This window comes from Pyxicephalus adspersus, chromosome 3 (genome assembly GCF_032062135.1).
Source record: "Pyxicephalus adspersus chromosome 3, UCB_Pads_2.0, whole genome shotgun sequence".
In the NCBI taxonomy this organism is placed as follows: domain Eukaryota; kingdom Metazoa; phylum Chordata; class Amphibia; order Anura; family Pyxicephalidae; genus Pyxicephalus; species Pyxicephalus adspersus.
Window position 1 is genome coordinate 116,833,161 of NC_092860.1, and position 17,264 is coordinate 116,850,424.

The following is a 17,264-nucleotide window of genomic DNA, read 5'->3' on the forward strand; positions in this document are numbered from 1 at the left end:
AATTATATTGAATACAGATAGTAAGTAATTATAATGTAATTTAATAATAATATTAGTAATTTATGTTGAATAGATTGTAAACAATATATGTGTGTGTGTGTGTGTATATATATATATATATATATATATATATATATATATATCTCAATGTATCAAAGAAAATTCAGTGATTTTTTTTCTATATTTCACAACATTAGAAAGTTGCCTGTTGACCTATATATGAAACACCTATGGAAAGCCATGATGTAGAGTGTAGCCAGACCAAACATTTTTTTGCAGCTTTTTCATGTTATACAATATTGATCGACATTGATCAACACCAGTGGAAAAAAGTACACTGCAAATACTTAAGAAACAAGTGATCAAAGCAAGGCCTTTAGACTTCCACGTGTGTTGCTTCTTCAGCCAACTCTAATATTTTGATTTTGTGTTTGAAGGAAGAAGCATGTATCAGAGTACCACAGAAGCGTTCTGGAACTCTTCTGCTAGACATCTGACAGTATAGCAAAGCCAATCACAAGGCCACTTGAAGTAAACCGTAAACAACAGATCTTGTGAGCAGTGAATGAAGAGCTCCCTTTACAGATAGCTCTCCAATGCTTGGTTATCAGTAGTCACTATGTACACTTCTCTTATTATTGTTTGACCATAGACAGTATAAGATTTCTTTGGTTTATTATCCATAGCCTCTGTGGTTGCCCTGTTCAAAAAGGTGTTTTGCAGAACACTGCAGAGAAAAAACAGTGACATAATCAATCATAAAACTAATTTCTAGAAAGCCCAGGGACCCTATTATTTTTTCCCCATGAGTTGTGTTATGTTGCAAAAGTTATGTCAATCTGCAGACACAGAGACAAATGTGTATGTTCTCTTTCTCCAGAGAAGGCAAGGTTGTCAATTTCACATACAATTAAAATTTCAGCGTTGCTAAATGACGTCCCAGATAACAGGAATGTTTATGTCTCAACTTATAAAGATATTTCCTGACACCTCTTATTCTCTACATTTATTGTACATTTTAAATTGAGTCCTTCACATTTAAACTTCAAAATATCACTGTTTACTGTAATACCATTACGTCTGACTGATTCATTTGTGGACATTATCCCTTATATAAAGACCATTGAGAAATATGTGGTAATCCTTTATATCAAATATCATCATTGTTGTGAAATCCCATTGATTTAGGGCTATATTAAGCTTGAGTGGCAGTGTGGTATTGTTTTTTTCATTTTGTTTTCCTGTACTTAAATATTTCATCCAAAAAAAACTAAACAGGCATCAGGAAAACTTTTCTTTCTTCAACTTTAAGTTTCAAGTATGATCTCTGCTCGTACTGATCTTGTAAAGTGAACACACCAGTGCTCTGACCAAAGCTGCCATGTTGATATTGGGCATCACAGTCTCTGGCGCTATTGCGACTCTCAGAAGAGGTGCAATATTGTTTTGCTGCCTAGACTAAGACCAGGAATACTACTTTTCTGGTACAAAATAGTTTATTGAAACACATAAACAAATACAATTAACAAGGAGGAATACTACTTTTCAAAGTACTTCTAGTATTTTCGACTACACAATCAAATGCTTCCTCTTACACATGGATCATACTCCAAAGGTGGCCTAAAGATTGACAAATCTAAAAAAAAAAGAAAAAAAATTTAAACTGAATTTGAGATATATATAACGAAGACCTACAGACTTGGAATAAGTATCTGACTTTCCAGATGTGCACACTTCTTCTCATTATATAATGAATGGAAATAGATCAGTTAAACAGGTACCAGGATTTTAAGAAGGAGGCTAACAATGATAGCCCTCATATTCTGCTCATGCCAGGTTTACTTAAAGGATTAATGTGCTATTTCTTTCTTTCTTACTTTCATTATTGTAATAATAATAAAAATATTAATAATACATTACCAACACTTTACAACAATGAATTGTTATTCAATAGTGCTTTGTATGACATTTATATTCAATATAATTATAAAAAAAAACACTACATGCAATCAAACTTTTGCCAATGGGGACTAAATGGTTTTCAGTTTTAGGGTCTATGTTAGGAAAACACCAAGGTATGGCAATTTACCTGAAAAATAACAATAAATAATAATAAAAAAATAATAGGTCATCCTTAAGTGGGAAATCATCTGTCTCTCTTGGAAGTCATTCGTATGAATCTGATTTCCATAATTTACAAATTGTGTCTCTTATTGCTGTCTATGCAGGTGGCAAGCTCTTGTTCACAAAACAAAAGGAAATTGAGCAGTCCAGTGCTTCATGCATTCAATCTGTTTCATGATCTTTTTACTGTGCAGTAAGTTTCCAATCTAATTCCTCTGAAGTATTTCCATGTGGTAACGACACTGACATCTTTTCTGTATTGGTGGTTTTGGCTACCAAAGCGTTTGTCTTGTCATATTTGGAATGTCTAATAGGAAGAAGTGTTTCTCTTTTATGGAATTAATTACATCACAATGCTATATTGGAAACAGGCAGACAAACCTCTGGTTCATTTTTCATTACTGTAGCTTTGTAGAGGTTACATAGAGGTTGGATTGTTAAAGAAGAATATCTGCAAACTGTGTACCTGTCTGGAGCTGGCATATTCATTTCCTGTACAGTATGTGGTACATACACAGGCATCTTTAAAGTTTCTTTACACTGCAACATTTCTATACTGTTCGCTATCATACTAATCAGGATCCCGCTCTTATATAGAAATATCAGGACTCCTGGTAGTTGGCCAGAGATTATAGACCATTATGTATATATTGTAAATCTGAGAAAAACAGTTTAGCAATGCTAATTAACGCAGAATTGTCTGGTCAGAAAGGGGTTTGGCTGAAATGAAAAGACATTGTAAAGCTAAATAATAGTGGAACTATATAATCAATAGCTTACAGAAGAATACTGAGACCTAAGCTGCAAGTTACGACACACATCACAAGCAATGGACAAAGCAACACATACCTACATCTCCTATGCATAGAAAATGCTTATCTCCAAGGAAGAACTGTATCTGTGAAACAAAATTCCAAAAAATTTGGTGGTAGAAAATAATTACTGTTGGTTGTACAACACTGAAGAGGAGGTGAGTATTGCAGCCAGAACAAGTTTTTGCAATGTGGGTGTTACACACTTTAAAACCTACTCCCTTATCCTACCAACAGAACAGTTTTTTTTTCCAACTTAGTATAAATTGGCAGCTATTTGGCTTATTCTCCTTTGGACTAACAAGACATATTGTGCAAGAATGAGATGTACATGTACATTACAAACAATTTTAGGAAAGAAAATAGATTTACTGTTTATGCTAGTATCATGCTTTAAGTGTCATACATACAGTATATATTGAAGAATAAAAATAGGGTAACATGGCCATTTTCCCCTCAATATCATGTTGTACTTGTCAATGGTGAAGGTGGGAACAGACATGGCATTACTTAAACAGATTACCTGATTACGATGCTCCAATGATTGACTAATTTAAATGTTTAAATATAAAAGTCATACCTAAAAGAAAGCATCACAAAATGCCTAAAATGAATAGGAAGAGGCTCAATCTAAGTCAACAATACACATCACCTTCTGGTTCTTGTTTCACTTTTTCTGGCTTTCACCTAGGATCTACCTCTTGGAGTTAACTCTACATACTACCCCCCCAAAGTCTAATGAGCACCAGTAGCCAGTAATGGCAGAGTTATTGGAAAATGGGTTGGTGGGTAATTTTTATTCTTTATGGAGCAGTGCTGAGGTGTGAAGTAAAGTTCTTGCCAAGAAAATAACAGGATTTTTTGCTCCTTCAGCAGATGCTGATAAGAACAGGGAAGCCTTGCCTGCTATATAGTGCCCTTAGGCAGATTTGTACATAGTCCGTGAAATGGCTTACAAGTTCAAGTGGTGACCACAAATAAGTTATTATACATAAAATGAAAACATAATATAATAATAGCCCTCATCAGCTTCAGGAATGAGAAAAATAGTTATTTATTATGTACATTGTGATCCAAAGTACATATCTCTATGCAACAGTTATCTCTATGCAACAGTTCAACTGCTTTCAAGTATAAGCTATAGTTTGATACCAATAGAAAAGGACAAATAAAGTAATATCTACCACATGAGTACTTACATAAGCCCAATCTACCCATCTAGAAAAACATATTGCTAGCGATCCATGTTCCTTTGCATGAATGATCAGTAAAAGGAGGAGGATGCATTGGTTCTGTGTCACCAGTTTAGCATGATTTAAGTTTCCCCAAAAGCCACACTTTTCTACATTTCTTTCTACTGGTAAATGCTTATCTTTCCTTCCACTGGTACAAATTCTGAGCTGAATTTACATTCTAAACCAGGAAAATTTTAGGACACATTACAAGAAATGAATGAGGTCAAATTTAGCCTCTCAACTACTGCAGAGGACATGATTAAGCTTATTTAAGCCAATGTTAGTATTCTTTTTCTCTCTGGGAGTTGACCTTAAAGCCTTCTTGGGTGTAAAATGTTTTTATTTGATCATCTCTTTTAAACCATGAGTCCTTTGACCTGTTGGGATACAGAGGGCATATGTAGAGGATAACATGAGAAGACCTTTGTGATGTTTGATACTGGAAGTCACTGCTTGGTAGGTCTTTGTCAAATGAATTCATTTATTACTGGGTTCTGCTTTGGTAAATTTAAATTTGACTTCCAGAAGAGATCTGCATACCTTCATCCCTCCGGAAAAAGTTTCATAAGAAATAGTGTTCACAGAATGTCCTTATATTTCTTTCATCAGGCTGTAATAGCAGGGTTCACACCGTGCCTTCTGTGCGGTGTGATGAAGCAATTGACCCTTCTGTGTTATTCATAGGAGTTCTAAACAAGGGTCTCATGGTCATATCCCTCCCAGTATTCAAAGAGTTTATGGAGAGTAATATTAGCAGACAATATGTATGCCAACATTCTTTTTTAAAGAAACCTTCATTTCGTGTAAGTCAGACAACAGTACTGCTCTTATAAGACTTTTACCTATCATACAGGTCACAAGTTCTGCATGTAAAGATCAAGTCACTCAAGGTAATTGAATTTAAAGTAGTTCTACTGAGCTGTAAAGCACTTTACAAAGGACCGTCATATCACTTTTCATGGATTAGACCCAGAAGTCTTTTTAGTGTCAAAAACCAGAGGTCAGAGGTCCTACTATGCTTGTTGTCTTTTAAAACAGTGATGGTTAACCTTAAGCTAATATTCCAAAAGTCAACGTAAGGAAAATTCCATATGTCACTGTTCTTGAGGTGCCACCTGATGACTACAGATCCCAAAAACAAACCTCTCTGTCTATGAGGTCCAGATCCTGGGAAATATTTTCATATCTTAGTAAATGCTTATTACCAGCAGCAGAATGCATTTGGTGCCCTTCATTTCCCCAATCTTATCTATATTTACATGACAGTTTCGTGTACTTAGAAGGAACTCTTTCTTTAGAAAAATAAAAACTGACTGTTCATTCTATCTACTGATTTCCAAATTGTGGTTTATGGAATTCAAATTTCATTTTTATACCATTTTTAAAATCCTCCAGCTTGATAAATAGTTTAATCAACAAAATATTACAGCAGCTTTCCTATTAACAGAAATTTAGTATAACTTATAAGCGTTGGCATGCTAAAGCAGAGTGAGTTTCCATCCAACAAATCAGATGTGAGATGTCACAAGCTGTGCTAAGTATGACAGTGTGACCGTTCCCGCTGAACCTGCATTAATGGCCTTCATACTCCTACATAGTTGTATAGAAAATATTGTAAAGCCAAACTATTGGGCCTGATTTAATAAACATCTGCAAGACTGGAGAAGATTGTCCATCATGGCAGAATCCGGGCAAACCTGGAATGGATCTGGTTCAGAATTGAATATAGTTCCCCAAAAAAAGCAAATTATTTTAAGTAATTCATTCCAGGATTGCTGGATCACCCATGTTCTCCAGTCTTGGAAAGCTTTAATAAATCAGCTCTATTGAGTCATGTGAAGTACAGTTTCTACATTGTACCTAAAGGCAACTCAAATTATAATTTTATTTCATGACACTTTAATCTGATTGATTGCATTGTTTGCAGCATTGGTTGACATTAGGCTTAGTTTATGAATCTAGGATGCCGGATAAGTATCCCTTTTACAGACACTGAAAGTTAGTTTTAGTTGAGTTTAGTAAAATTACAGTCACATGACTGAAAACAATTGTTTAAGGTTTGTGGTAAAGCTTTGTGGGTTAATTCTCATGTCTTAGTAAATAGAAAAGTAGACGTTAAAAGCCATTGTTGCTCTCTCCTTTTATGAATTCAGTCGATTTTCCAAATTTGATGTTCCATATTTTCTGTAAATACTCCCTCTTGTGGCTGTGTATTGAGTGATGTGATAAGCTGATGACTGTTTATAAAAGATCAATGAGCCTGATCAAATGTGCAACAATGGTAATGCCAAAGCATTAAGTTGATGAAAATTACATAGATTTCTAAAGCAAAAACTGTAAAAAAGATTCTGGTTTCCCTATAAAGCTTTCCAACATCTATCATGTTGGGCGACAACATAATTGTTGAAATAAAATGCACCCCCCCCCTCCCTTTTCATCCAGGCTACAGCTTGAACCAGCCCACAATACCAGACTTATAACCCTAATTGCAACCACATTTTGGAGTGCAGCTCACTTATGTTATCCTACTGGAAGCTTGCTGCCTGCAATGGGGTCCAAGTGGCCTCAAATGGCTTCATATTTACAAGCACTGGGTCCGTTTAAATGATTATTTGTGGCAAACTAAGTCTGAGTAAAGATTGGGAATTGAACTCACAATAGATGAAGGTGAAGAAGAATATAATTAAAGATTATTTTTTATAGAGAATGTGTCACCCTATCATCATCAAAAGATTACATGTGCATGTAATGCTTGCGTCATGTTTTTACTGAGATTGCAGCCTAGCACTGTCACCTTCCATGTGGCTACATTTGAGACTATGTAGGTAGGTAAGAGGGGTAAAGGAGATGGGTCATCTCAGGCAGTAATTGGACGATCCCAAAAAAGAGGAGGTGAGACAAACTGGCAAATTTGATGGCACATCACAATAAAAATCATCTATGAATGAATGAAAACTAAATATTTGAAGATTGTAAACTTAATTTTTCTTTGCTGTTACCTTACATTTTATGTTGGTCTCTTTAAAGAAAGGCTGTCATTATTGATCTTCTGTAAATACCAGCTGCATGTTTGTCTCTGGCTCCAGTATTTTTGCTTTTAATTCCCCTGAACAATTATGGCCACTTTAATGTCAAAGTAATATAAAAATTGCTTTCTATACTTTTTCTGCGTCAGTGTTAGCTGAAGTTCTTGGGTCTGCATAACAGCCAGGTAAGTAGTTTTTTTTTTTCAGAGGGAAATGACAGCATTGGCAGGCTCAAAGTCAGCTCAGGTTTTTAATCATTTTACAAATCAATAAATCCCTTTAAAAAAAAGTCCCAATAAATAATTCCGAGTAGTCAGTCACATTCCATTGGTTTTATTTCGTAATGTTGGGGACATTTGTCTGCTCATCAGATTCACATGAGTGCAAATTCATTCTTAGAAGAATGGTGACATGTTTTTAGAATTACAAAATAAGTTTAATGTGACTAAAGCTACATACACACAGCAGAATTGTCATCAGAGATGACCATGCGAAAAACTCTCATGTGTACAGCAGTACCCCAAGGTCGTTCACCTGCCACGACTGATCGGAAGGACTGCTATGCATTTATAAGGAGGAGAGCTCGGCAGGGTGCCGCTTGCTCATCCTTCCCTTTTCCATTGAACGTTCATTCATCTGTCACTGGAAACAATCAGAAAAGGTCATTTCCAGTGACAATCATCTGATGTCCATCAGACCTGTGTATGAGGTTTAGGTCCTATCGAATGACCTAGATAAATCCCACCCCTAACAGTGATGGTTTCAATAAACCTTTACCAGCAGAATCTTCTTTGTAAAGAATCTCACACCGGGTATGCTCCATGTTTTTACTCACACGCATTGCCTTTTACTGGCCTTTTTCTGTACTTTATTTCTTTTTCCAATATAATACCTTACATTATCAACATGCTGTCACAATTCAGCTTGCTAGTCACTTTTTTCTATACCATAGCTCGTGGCCCCTATGGCGTTCAGAGAGTCATGCCTGAGTTATTTGACAATGCACGAGACACACTTTTTTTTTTGATGCAATAAGTTGACAGTAATAGAATTTTGCAGCCTGCCATCATATGAACTGGTCAGCAGTACATCCCTGTGATGTGTATGTACATTTCTCTTTTGTCATATTCTCTGATGAAAGCCGAGCAATCTGCAACACTTTGGCTGGCATTTGGTCCTTATAAAAATATCATATTCTCCCAGAAAATGGTTATACATAAATATATTTATTTATTAACATATTAAGCTGTAAGATGTCAAGGCAATCTTTTTTTATGTTTTGAAGATCACTCTGAATTTTTCTGTCTTGTTTTCCCTCCTGGATTTTTGGCAAACTGGGTGTCATCTCTGAAGGCTCTAATCAGCAGATGAAAAGATTTTTTTGTCTTTTTCCTTTCTTTAGTAATCAAACTTTGCCTGGCTACCTAATATCTGAAACGTACTAGGCTTCAGAGAATACTCGTTTCTTCTCTTTATAAGTGCAGATACTTTGATCTAAGGCTCTCTTATATGCAATCACCTTGAGTCCTGCTGCAGGTGGGCAACCACGTGCCCACCAAGCTAGGATTGACCTGTAACCTTCAACCACCTCAAAGCGTACATCCCTCCTGGGACAAAGGCTACCTATAGACTGGAGATGGTGGCCAACACAATTGTTCCCTATACTACTTGTGATAAAAATCAATTCAGGTTTAATTTTTACACTAGGGTATCCTAGACATCATAATTGACCCGACAAGGTGAAGGTCATTTTATGCCTTTGGCCTTATCACCTTTGGTAAAACCAGCCAGAACGGATGTCCCCTACTAAAGGGCCTGGATCTCATAGGAAAAACTTTAGAACCTCCGTTAGTTTAAAGTATTCTTGTTCCCATCCCATAGGAGACTTTCCCTTATACACTGTCCTAGTAATATTGGTCACCTTCATTTAGGGACGTGAGTAGGTTTAGTAAATTTGACTGGTCTGTGACCTTCTTGGACAGGAAATAAAGGAAAAGAAGAATGACAGAGGTTCTAACCTGGATTCCATTATTTATATTAAACTGAATTGTGCTAAATTATGCGCTGGAGTTAGATTACAAAAAAAGAAAAGCATGTTTAGTTTGCAAAGTGAAACACACTAGTGGTAGACATACACAATGCAATATTTTTAAGTCAGTTCTATTTTCAAAAGCGATCTTTTGTAGCCTGGTCTACCATCAATCTGTTCAATGTCCAATCTGTATCACGGTCACGTTTACCATTATATTTAATTGAAAGTAGTAAAAGTGTCCAATTAAAGTGTTTTTGTTGATAAACTCAACATATTTGTGTGTAGTAAAGGTGGCAAAGGGCCTTGGTTGTGGAAGAGGGACAGTCCCTCTAAATGTGAGACAGCTGAGGGGTATAGGACAACTATGGAGTAAAAAGACGTAGCGGGATTCAGCTGTAGAAGAGAGACAGTTCCTTGAATTGTGGACAACTTAGTAAAGAGCTGGGACAGTAAGGAGCCAAATGTGAGCTGGGACATAGAGGACAACAAGAGGGATAGTTGGATTTGGTTGTAAAACAGGGACAGTCCCTCTAAATGTGAGACAACTGGAAGGTATAGGTCAACTTTTAAACAAGGAGGGAAAGAGGGATTTGGCTGTAAAGGGAGACAGTCCCTCAAAGTATAAGACAGCTGGGAGGTATAGGATAACTAAAAATCAAAGAGGGTCACAGGATTTGCTTGAGGAAGAGGGACAGTCCCTCCAAATGTGAGCTGGGACATAGAGGACAACAAGAGGGATAGTGGGATTTGGTTGTAGAACAGGGACAGTCCCTGTAAATGAGGCACAATTAAAAGCAAATGCCATTAATGCCAGCTTGTTTGTGTATGTCAGTCCAGGTTTTAGGAACAGTCAATATTTAGTGATGGACAATTCAGCCAGCTCCCTTAATTAGCAAAAAGAAAATAATATAGAATATACAAAATATATATTACAATCCTGTAAAAAGTAAACTCACAATATTTATTTGGCAATAAAAATAAAGCACAGAAACAAGTAGATTAACCCTTTATATTTCATACAAATAGTAAAAATAGTTGCTGATCCCATGGAAATAATTCCCTTTTCCTGACCAGCTGTGCATCCAGAACTTCCAGGTCAGAGTTTCTCAACCAGAGTTCATCCAGAGGTTGCTAGGAGTTCCTTGAGCAATGAGTAATTTGTGACCTCTCTGCACAGTTATCTGACACCAATGATCTGTTTGGGTGACATTCTTCCTACTGGCCATCAATATAATAAGCATTCTTCCTACTGACTGCCATGCTAATATACTGTGAGCTGTGTATGAGGGGGTGCTGAGAAGTTCCTGGGTTTGCCATTTTCTATTTCTATGAAATTGAAAAATGAGTGTGGGGGCATATGATTGCCTAATATCTTATTATGTAACTGTGCAAATATGAGGTCTTTGCGATTCTTAAAACTGTTTTTTCTTTTAGTGAGAAGCTGTGATGGCAGAGGCACAAGCAAGTTTCACGTTGTTGGAGTTATGGATCGTCATGAAGTTTTTGTTTCTCCAGGTAAAGGAAGGACACTTCTCTCCCAATGTTTGTGACACCTGAATGTGAATGTCCTTTGCTGACTTTCCTAGGAGAAACAAAAACTTCATGACGACCCGTAACTGCAAGGACGTGAAATTTGCTTGTGCCTCTGCCATCACAGCTTCTCACTAAAAGAAAAAACAGTTTTAAGAATTGCAAGGACCTGACATTTGCTAAGATATTAGACTGTCAAATGCCCCCACACTCATTTTTCAATTTCATCTGAAAAGGGGCAAAGTCAGGAACTTCTCAGCACTCCATCCTATATAGTAATTATAGTAGGGGTTCCCTGAGACCTGAAATATATTTCCAGGGTTCCCCCAATGTAAAATCTGCTCTAGGTGACCACAAACGACCTAATATCAGTGATCTATGTCTTCCAGCTTCCAATATATGGAAATCAATCTGCTATAAAAAAAAGCCTTAATTTCTTTATTCCTCCTGAATGCACACATTGCACTCCCTGATGACAGGTGTGATGATCCCACATTCAGTCAATTAGCCATATTTAGCTGGGTATGGCAGGATATCCTCCAGGCACAATGTAGAGAGAGATTTGTACATGTGCTCCAGGCAGACACACAGCTCCCTCCACCAATCACAGCTCTCCCCTTCTGCCCCCAGCAATATGTGACAACACAAGCAGTAAAAGTGCCCCCAGCATGGAGGAGGGGGAGGGTATCACCTCTCCTGGCACTGGTGACAGGTGCTAGCCTGGGCAGAGAGGAGTTAATATCAGGCAGGCTCTGCCCCCTCCTCCTGCCTGGGTGTAAACAGAGGAGTCTCAGCCTATCATGTCTGATTGCTGCTAGAAGAGAAAGCCAGACTCTGTAACGTGATACATTCTAGACTGCTCCAACTTGCCATTCACTCACACACAGGCAAAGCTGGATCAGCCATAGGAAGGTACCCTCATCATCCTCAGCAGGCTGACTATCCCTCCCATACACACAGGCATCTCTCCATCCTCTATGCTGGAATGGGAGGAGGCTCACTGTGCTACAGTCTACACCAGCACCATTAGCATCTGAAATGAGCTGGCTTATTTAACCCTTCAGGACACAAAGACTCTGCAAGAGGTAGGAGAAGAATGGACAAGTCTTTCTACTTTTGTCTTTTTTTTTTATGTGTGTCTTCTGATTTGGGTTTGCAATACATCTGGATATGTAATGGGTATAGCAGCTATCCTGCACAGCCTTCATCTCTTTGTTGCAGGATGGATCTATGTTAGTATATAGGAAATGATGGGGTACTGCAGTCCCATGTCATTCTGTATCACCCCCTTAGATCCAGGCTGCTCCCTATCCTCAGGATTCATCCAGCCTTATTGTTCCCCTCTGGCATGGTGTCATTTAGGGTTGTACAATACTCTACCTTCTCCTGATCAGATGCATTGCTTGCTGAAGATTTCATCCCATCTCAGTGGAGTGGAAATACTTTCTGTAATTGAAAGCAGATTCCCCAGTCTGCAGTGGAGGCAGCCAAGATTTTTCATTCTTAAAATAAACCTTTTGTTCTCTAAACTTTCAGATTGTTGCTGAGGCCAAGGCAGAGAGTTATGTGTTTGTAAATCATTCACATTGTATCAAAATACAGCTAGACTTAGATCAACATGGTGCTGTCTGCTTGATTTCACCAGGAAGGTCCATGCCTTATCACAGATATATGATTACATTTCCTTCCCCATAGATCTCTCTAGATATAGAGCTGGGGAGAGACTTGTCACATTGGACTCACACATCAATAGCTTGTTACATTTTTTCCTTTTTTTTACCCTGTCCCACTGGTTTCTCTTGTTATTTGGTTTAACTATGCAGAACCAGGTTTCAAACTTCACAGAATATTGAATTTAATTTAGAGTGATGGTATTTGTGTTTGCTTTTCATCTGCTCTTTATTAACTCTGCATTCCCCCCTCCGCTGGACATGGCTTTTACACAGAGAGGGGGGAGAAAAAACTATGCAGGCATTTTAAATTCACTTTCAATGCACTGCTATGAAATCCTGCAGACAAAGACTTAACTGATTCTCTCCATGTGTAAGTTATGAACAATAGGAATCCAGTAAAAGGATAAGAAGGAGAAAAAGAAAGAAAAAAAAGAAGCAGCGGTATTTTTTTAAGTTAATTTATTTATTTGCAATTCCACATCTCACATTTCCTCCGGTCATGCCCGGCCATCTTCTGTGCCTCTGCAAATCAAGCCTTGAAAGCACTTACCCTAGGTAGAAACCTTTTATGCGATGGCTGCTGTGTGTTAATAGGAAGAACCCAGTTTTATATTTTACTGGCAGGTTCTAATGTTGTTCCTCTTTAATAATGCATGGCACTGTGTGCTTGGATATTCACAGAAACTATTATATAGTTCTGTGGTGGTGGAAGAGTTGCACACCTGTACTGTCTGTTCTGTGTGTGCCATGTTCCATCAATGAACAATGGGTGCCATACATTTTGTTGGGGTAATTGACGTGCACCCTACTTAAACTTTGTGGTCTGCGCTTCTTTAGGCTGGAGTTGATGAATGGTTGAGGGAGATGGTGCAGATCTGCAGAATGATTTAGCTGGACTGACTTGCTTAGGTTTCTGGAAGTCTTGGAAAGGCTGTGCATTTGTAGACTAGATTTACTTCTGGGGATTGAGCACTAAACACAGGAAAAGCAGTCTTCAGTGTATGAATAAAATAGCCGCTAACATCTGATATTCTGCACAGGGGTGCCTGATGAAGTGTGACCTGATGTATACAGTGATTTATTTTACTCTACATTACACTGTGACTGACTCATGTAAGTGCATTGGCCAGGGGGATCCTATAATGCCTTGCCTGCCAATATCCTACAGTCCCTAGCCTACACTAAAGGGACCTAGGAAACTTTTTTTCCTAGGTTAACTACTTTGCTTTACTAAGGCCTGTTTACAGTGCAACCGTAACTTGTTGGATCATGCAAAAGGTTTTAGCCTATTGCAAAATCAAATACTTAATCTATAAAAACTTGATTTGGGTGGAACTGAATTGAAATAATTATTCTAATTGTCAGATCACCATGCTTCAATACTGCATAGTAAAACACTGACATATGTCTTGACAGAGGTTTGTGAAATACTGATCAGACTCTGCTAAACAGATACACAAAACTTATTGCACCATCCTTCTGTCTGGCCTGCTATCTTTCTGTCCTGTTTATTCCAGTAGGCTCTGCTTTTTCTTGTTAAACTGTTTTTTTTTGTAGATGTTATGTTTATACTTTTGTTCTTTTTTATAGGCTATCTAGTTTACTAGTAGATGGTCTTTATTTGTGCTTTGTTGTTGGTGTTGTTTTTCTTCTCTTTTTATAGCACTTTAGTTGTGTTTACTTATCCATCACTCTCTCCATATACAGAGGTTTGATGCTCAGCTCATAAATCCATTCGTATTGAAATCTTTAGATAAGTTGCCTTTAACAACTTTTTGAACCTGAGGTTACCTAGAGTGGGCATAGTTTTGTTAATTATGAACATATATATATATATATATATTGTTTTTTTTTAATGGGACTTTATATTTTACTTATGTGGAATAAATTTGTCGCTATTTTAGTTTTTTGCGTCATAGAATGGATTGATTATTTTACTACTGAAGCCAACTGTATTTGCTGCAGAGTTTTTGTTGAGAACATATGTTAATGCAAAAAAGTAACACATATGCAAAAATTGCTTTCTGGTTTTGGCAGGTAATATTTTATTTTTTTCAGGTCAGGAGTTCTGTATAAATTAAAATCACTTTGAATTTACCAAGAGTAGACCACATTGTGGGTCCCAGTGGTGAACGGTTCCTCTTTGATCTTTCTAGTATAGATCTGCCTGCAGACATCACATGTAATATGTAAAGCCATGATATGGGTTAGCAGAAGAAAAGAAACATTTACTCTTTTCTATTGTGCTCTAACTGTAAGCTTGTATTTTATCTTTTATCTAGCAATTTTTCTGCTTGCATCTTCTGTATGAATCTGATTGTTTTGACTTAGGTGACACATAAAAACGAAAAAAAAAAATAGCTTAACGGACATAATTCTTTCCTGATTATTATTTTAGTTCATTTTTTTTTAATACTGCTTTAGTATTCTGCCAATTTTTTCTTCCGCCTATTTTTCATATGGAAACATGTGCAGCAGTTTCTGTGACTTCAAACTTTCCATTTTGACTTTGAATAGACCCCATTCAGGCAGACTGGAGCAGTGTAGAGCAGGGGCTGCTTGAATACTTAGATCCTTGTGATAATTAATACGCCAAGATGGACTAAAATCCCACGTTCCAGGTATTTGTTCCCGGAGTAGGTCCACTAGAGAAGCGTTGCTAAGCACCTGTCACCACTGTCGATATCTTGAAGTGACCCAGTGAACGCGCTTGCACTCAGCTATTGCTAAAGTGTATTTGAATAGAAGGTATAAGCCAGTGTGTGCTGTGACCTGGAAGGAGAAAAAATCCTGTTTTCTTTTCTTTGTTCTGTGCTTGATTGTCAGTAAAAGGTTCAAGTTTTTCAGATTTCACATCCAAACCTTAAATTTCTTGTCATTTTAAACAACATTGCCCATCATAGCCCCCTCTGCTGGGGATTTCTGTATAAATCAATGCCATACATTTTGGTATAGAAATTTACAAACTTTATTGGAAGAATCAATATATTTCTGTTAGTTTATTTTACAGTAGAATTGTTGTATTTCCTGGAATGCAGAATATTCATATAGTGCATTTTATTTTTTTTTCTTTCGATTACCAGATGCGTAGGATTTCTATAGCAGCAGTTTTTCCTCCCACTCCTGAACAGTGAAATGAGTTGTAGTGCTTCTAACATGTGGTTATTTTTGTTGATAGATTCTTTAATCATTTTCAGCTAATTCCTCCAGCTTTGGCTGGGGCACATGTGGCAGGCTTTTAACATGCCTGCAAAAATGTCACATGTGACTAATGGTAATTAAATAGACATCAGCAATGATTTCATTGTGTGAGTTTTTTTTTTTCCAGGATTTTTTTTTTTGCCCTTTTTTCTGTATGTTTTGAAAGGCTTTGGAATTCAAACTGCAATTTCATGTCTAATGTTCTTCACAACTATAATTCATCACGAGAAACCACATGATGATTCGCCAATTAAAATGTGTTTGGCTTCTGATTAATCCCGGTCATGGCTGAATTATAGAAACTCAGACTTTGCAAGGCTTTTTTTTTTTAGATTTTATGTTAGGATGCCTTTGCCGGGCATGTTAACTTCTCTCTTCTGAAGAAGGAATTATCTGTATTAAGTATATGAAAACTCTCTTTGATCTATAAACAAAACTTTTTCTTTTTTTTTTAATACTACGGTTACTACTAAAACAAGGTACTAATATTTGTTTAAATTGCCATCTATTAATATTAGGATTAATGTCTTAGGTGCAATAATCCAGATCAACCAATCAGTAATGTTTTTTCATAAAATTATTTAAAAAGAGAAACTTGATTGGTTCCTGTAAATTTAATAAGCACTTTATGCAATTTATTTATTAAAAGTAATAGCTTAAAAAAGGTGGGACAGCTTTAAATAAACTGTTTCTATTTATTTGTGTTTTAACACACACGATGACCCTTAACTTCTGTTCGTGGTGTAGCAATTTAAGAGAATAAACATGTTTTGGACCACTGCAAACCCACCCCTGGCTCTCATTCACTCCCGCTTTATCCTTTTCCAAAAGTCTTAAAAAACGTGCAACTATTTATAGAAGTTATAATGTGTATATATATATTTTTTTTTTTATTAAACGGTGTTGATATATTTTATAATAAGGCTCTATGACAAACTACATCCTTTTATTATTTAAATTGTTGGTTTATTTTTTTCCACTCAGATTATAAATTACCGATGCTAAATCTTTTTCTTCTTTTTTTAAAAGTATGTATTTTTTTTTTTGGGCAGCCAAAAACAACACAGAGAGAGGTTCGCTAATGCAGTGGAAGCACATTCCTCTGTGTGTTAATGTTGCCAGAAAATCAGAGAAAGGGAAAGAGGCCATGGCTTTGAATGGCTCCTCCGAGAGACCCAAGAAACAACTTTTATTTTCTCTTTGACACAAACTGATTTTCTAAGTCCGCTCAAGGTTCTGAGTGGAGCAAATAAGAAAAATGTCCACATGGAAAGAAATTGTTTATATTTTGTCTATGTTGGTCATTTGTTTAGTGGATGTGTACTTGGTGAATGTATGTTCATGTAGAGTCCTTGACAAATGGCCGGATTTATTAAAGCTCTCCAAGACTGGAGAAAATAGACTATCATGAGAGAACCTGGATGGTTTGCTGGATCACCAAGGTTCCCCCTGGGAGAGTTTATCTTTGCCAATGAGCCTGATTTATTAAAGGCTCCAAGGCTGGGGAGGATAAACCTTTGTCAGTGAAGCTGGGTCATCCAGCATGGATTTCCTCAAGGTCATTTTCTATTTGCTAGCAAATGTGTGGTGAATGTATGTTCATGTAGAGTCCTTGACAAATGGCCGGATTT

The 17,264-nt window shown here is 36.9% G+C and overlaps 1 protein-coding gene across 15 annotated transcripts in view; it reads left to right on the top strand.

The window, feature by feature from the left end:
* TENM3 (teneurin transmembrane protein 3) overlaps positions 1-17,264 on the top strand; it is a 699,726-nt gene that overhangs the window by 374,949 nt on the left and 307,513 nt on the right. For 3 of the 15 annotated variants that reach the window (XM_072406099.1, XM_072406100.1, XM_072406101.1), the window contains exon 1: positions 11,602-11,844. The exons of the other annotated variants lie outside the window; for them this stretch is intronic. The gene's annotated coding sequence lies outside the window, so the exon portion shown is untranslated. Of the gene's footprint in view, positions 1-11,601; positions 11,845-17,264 lie in introns of those variants that run through there. 15 annotated transcript variants of the gene reach the window in all.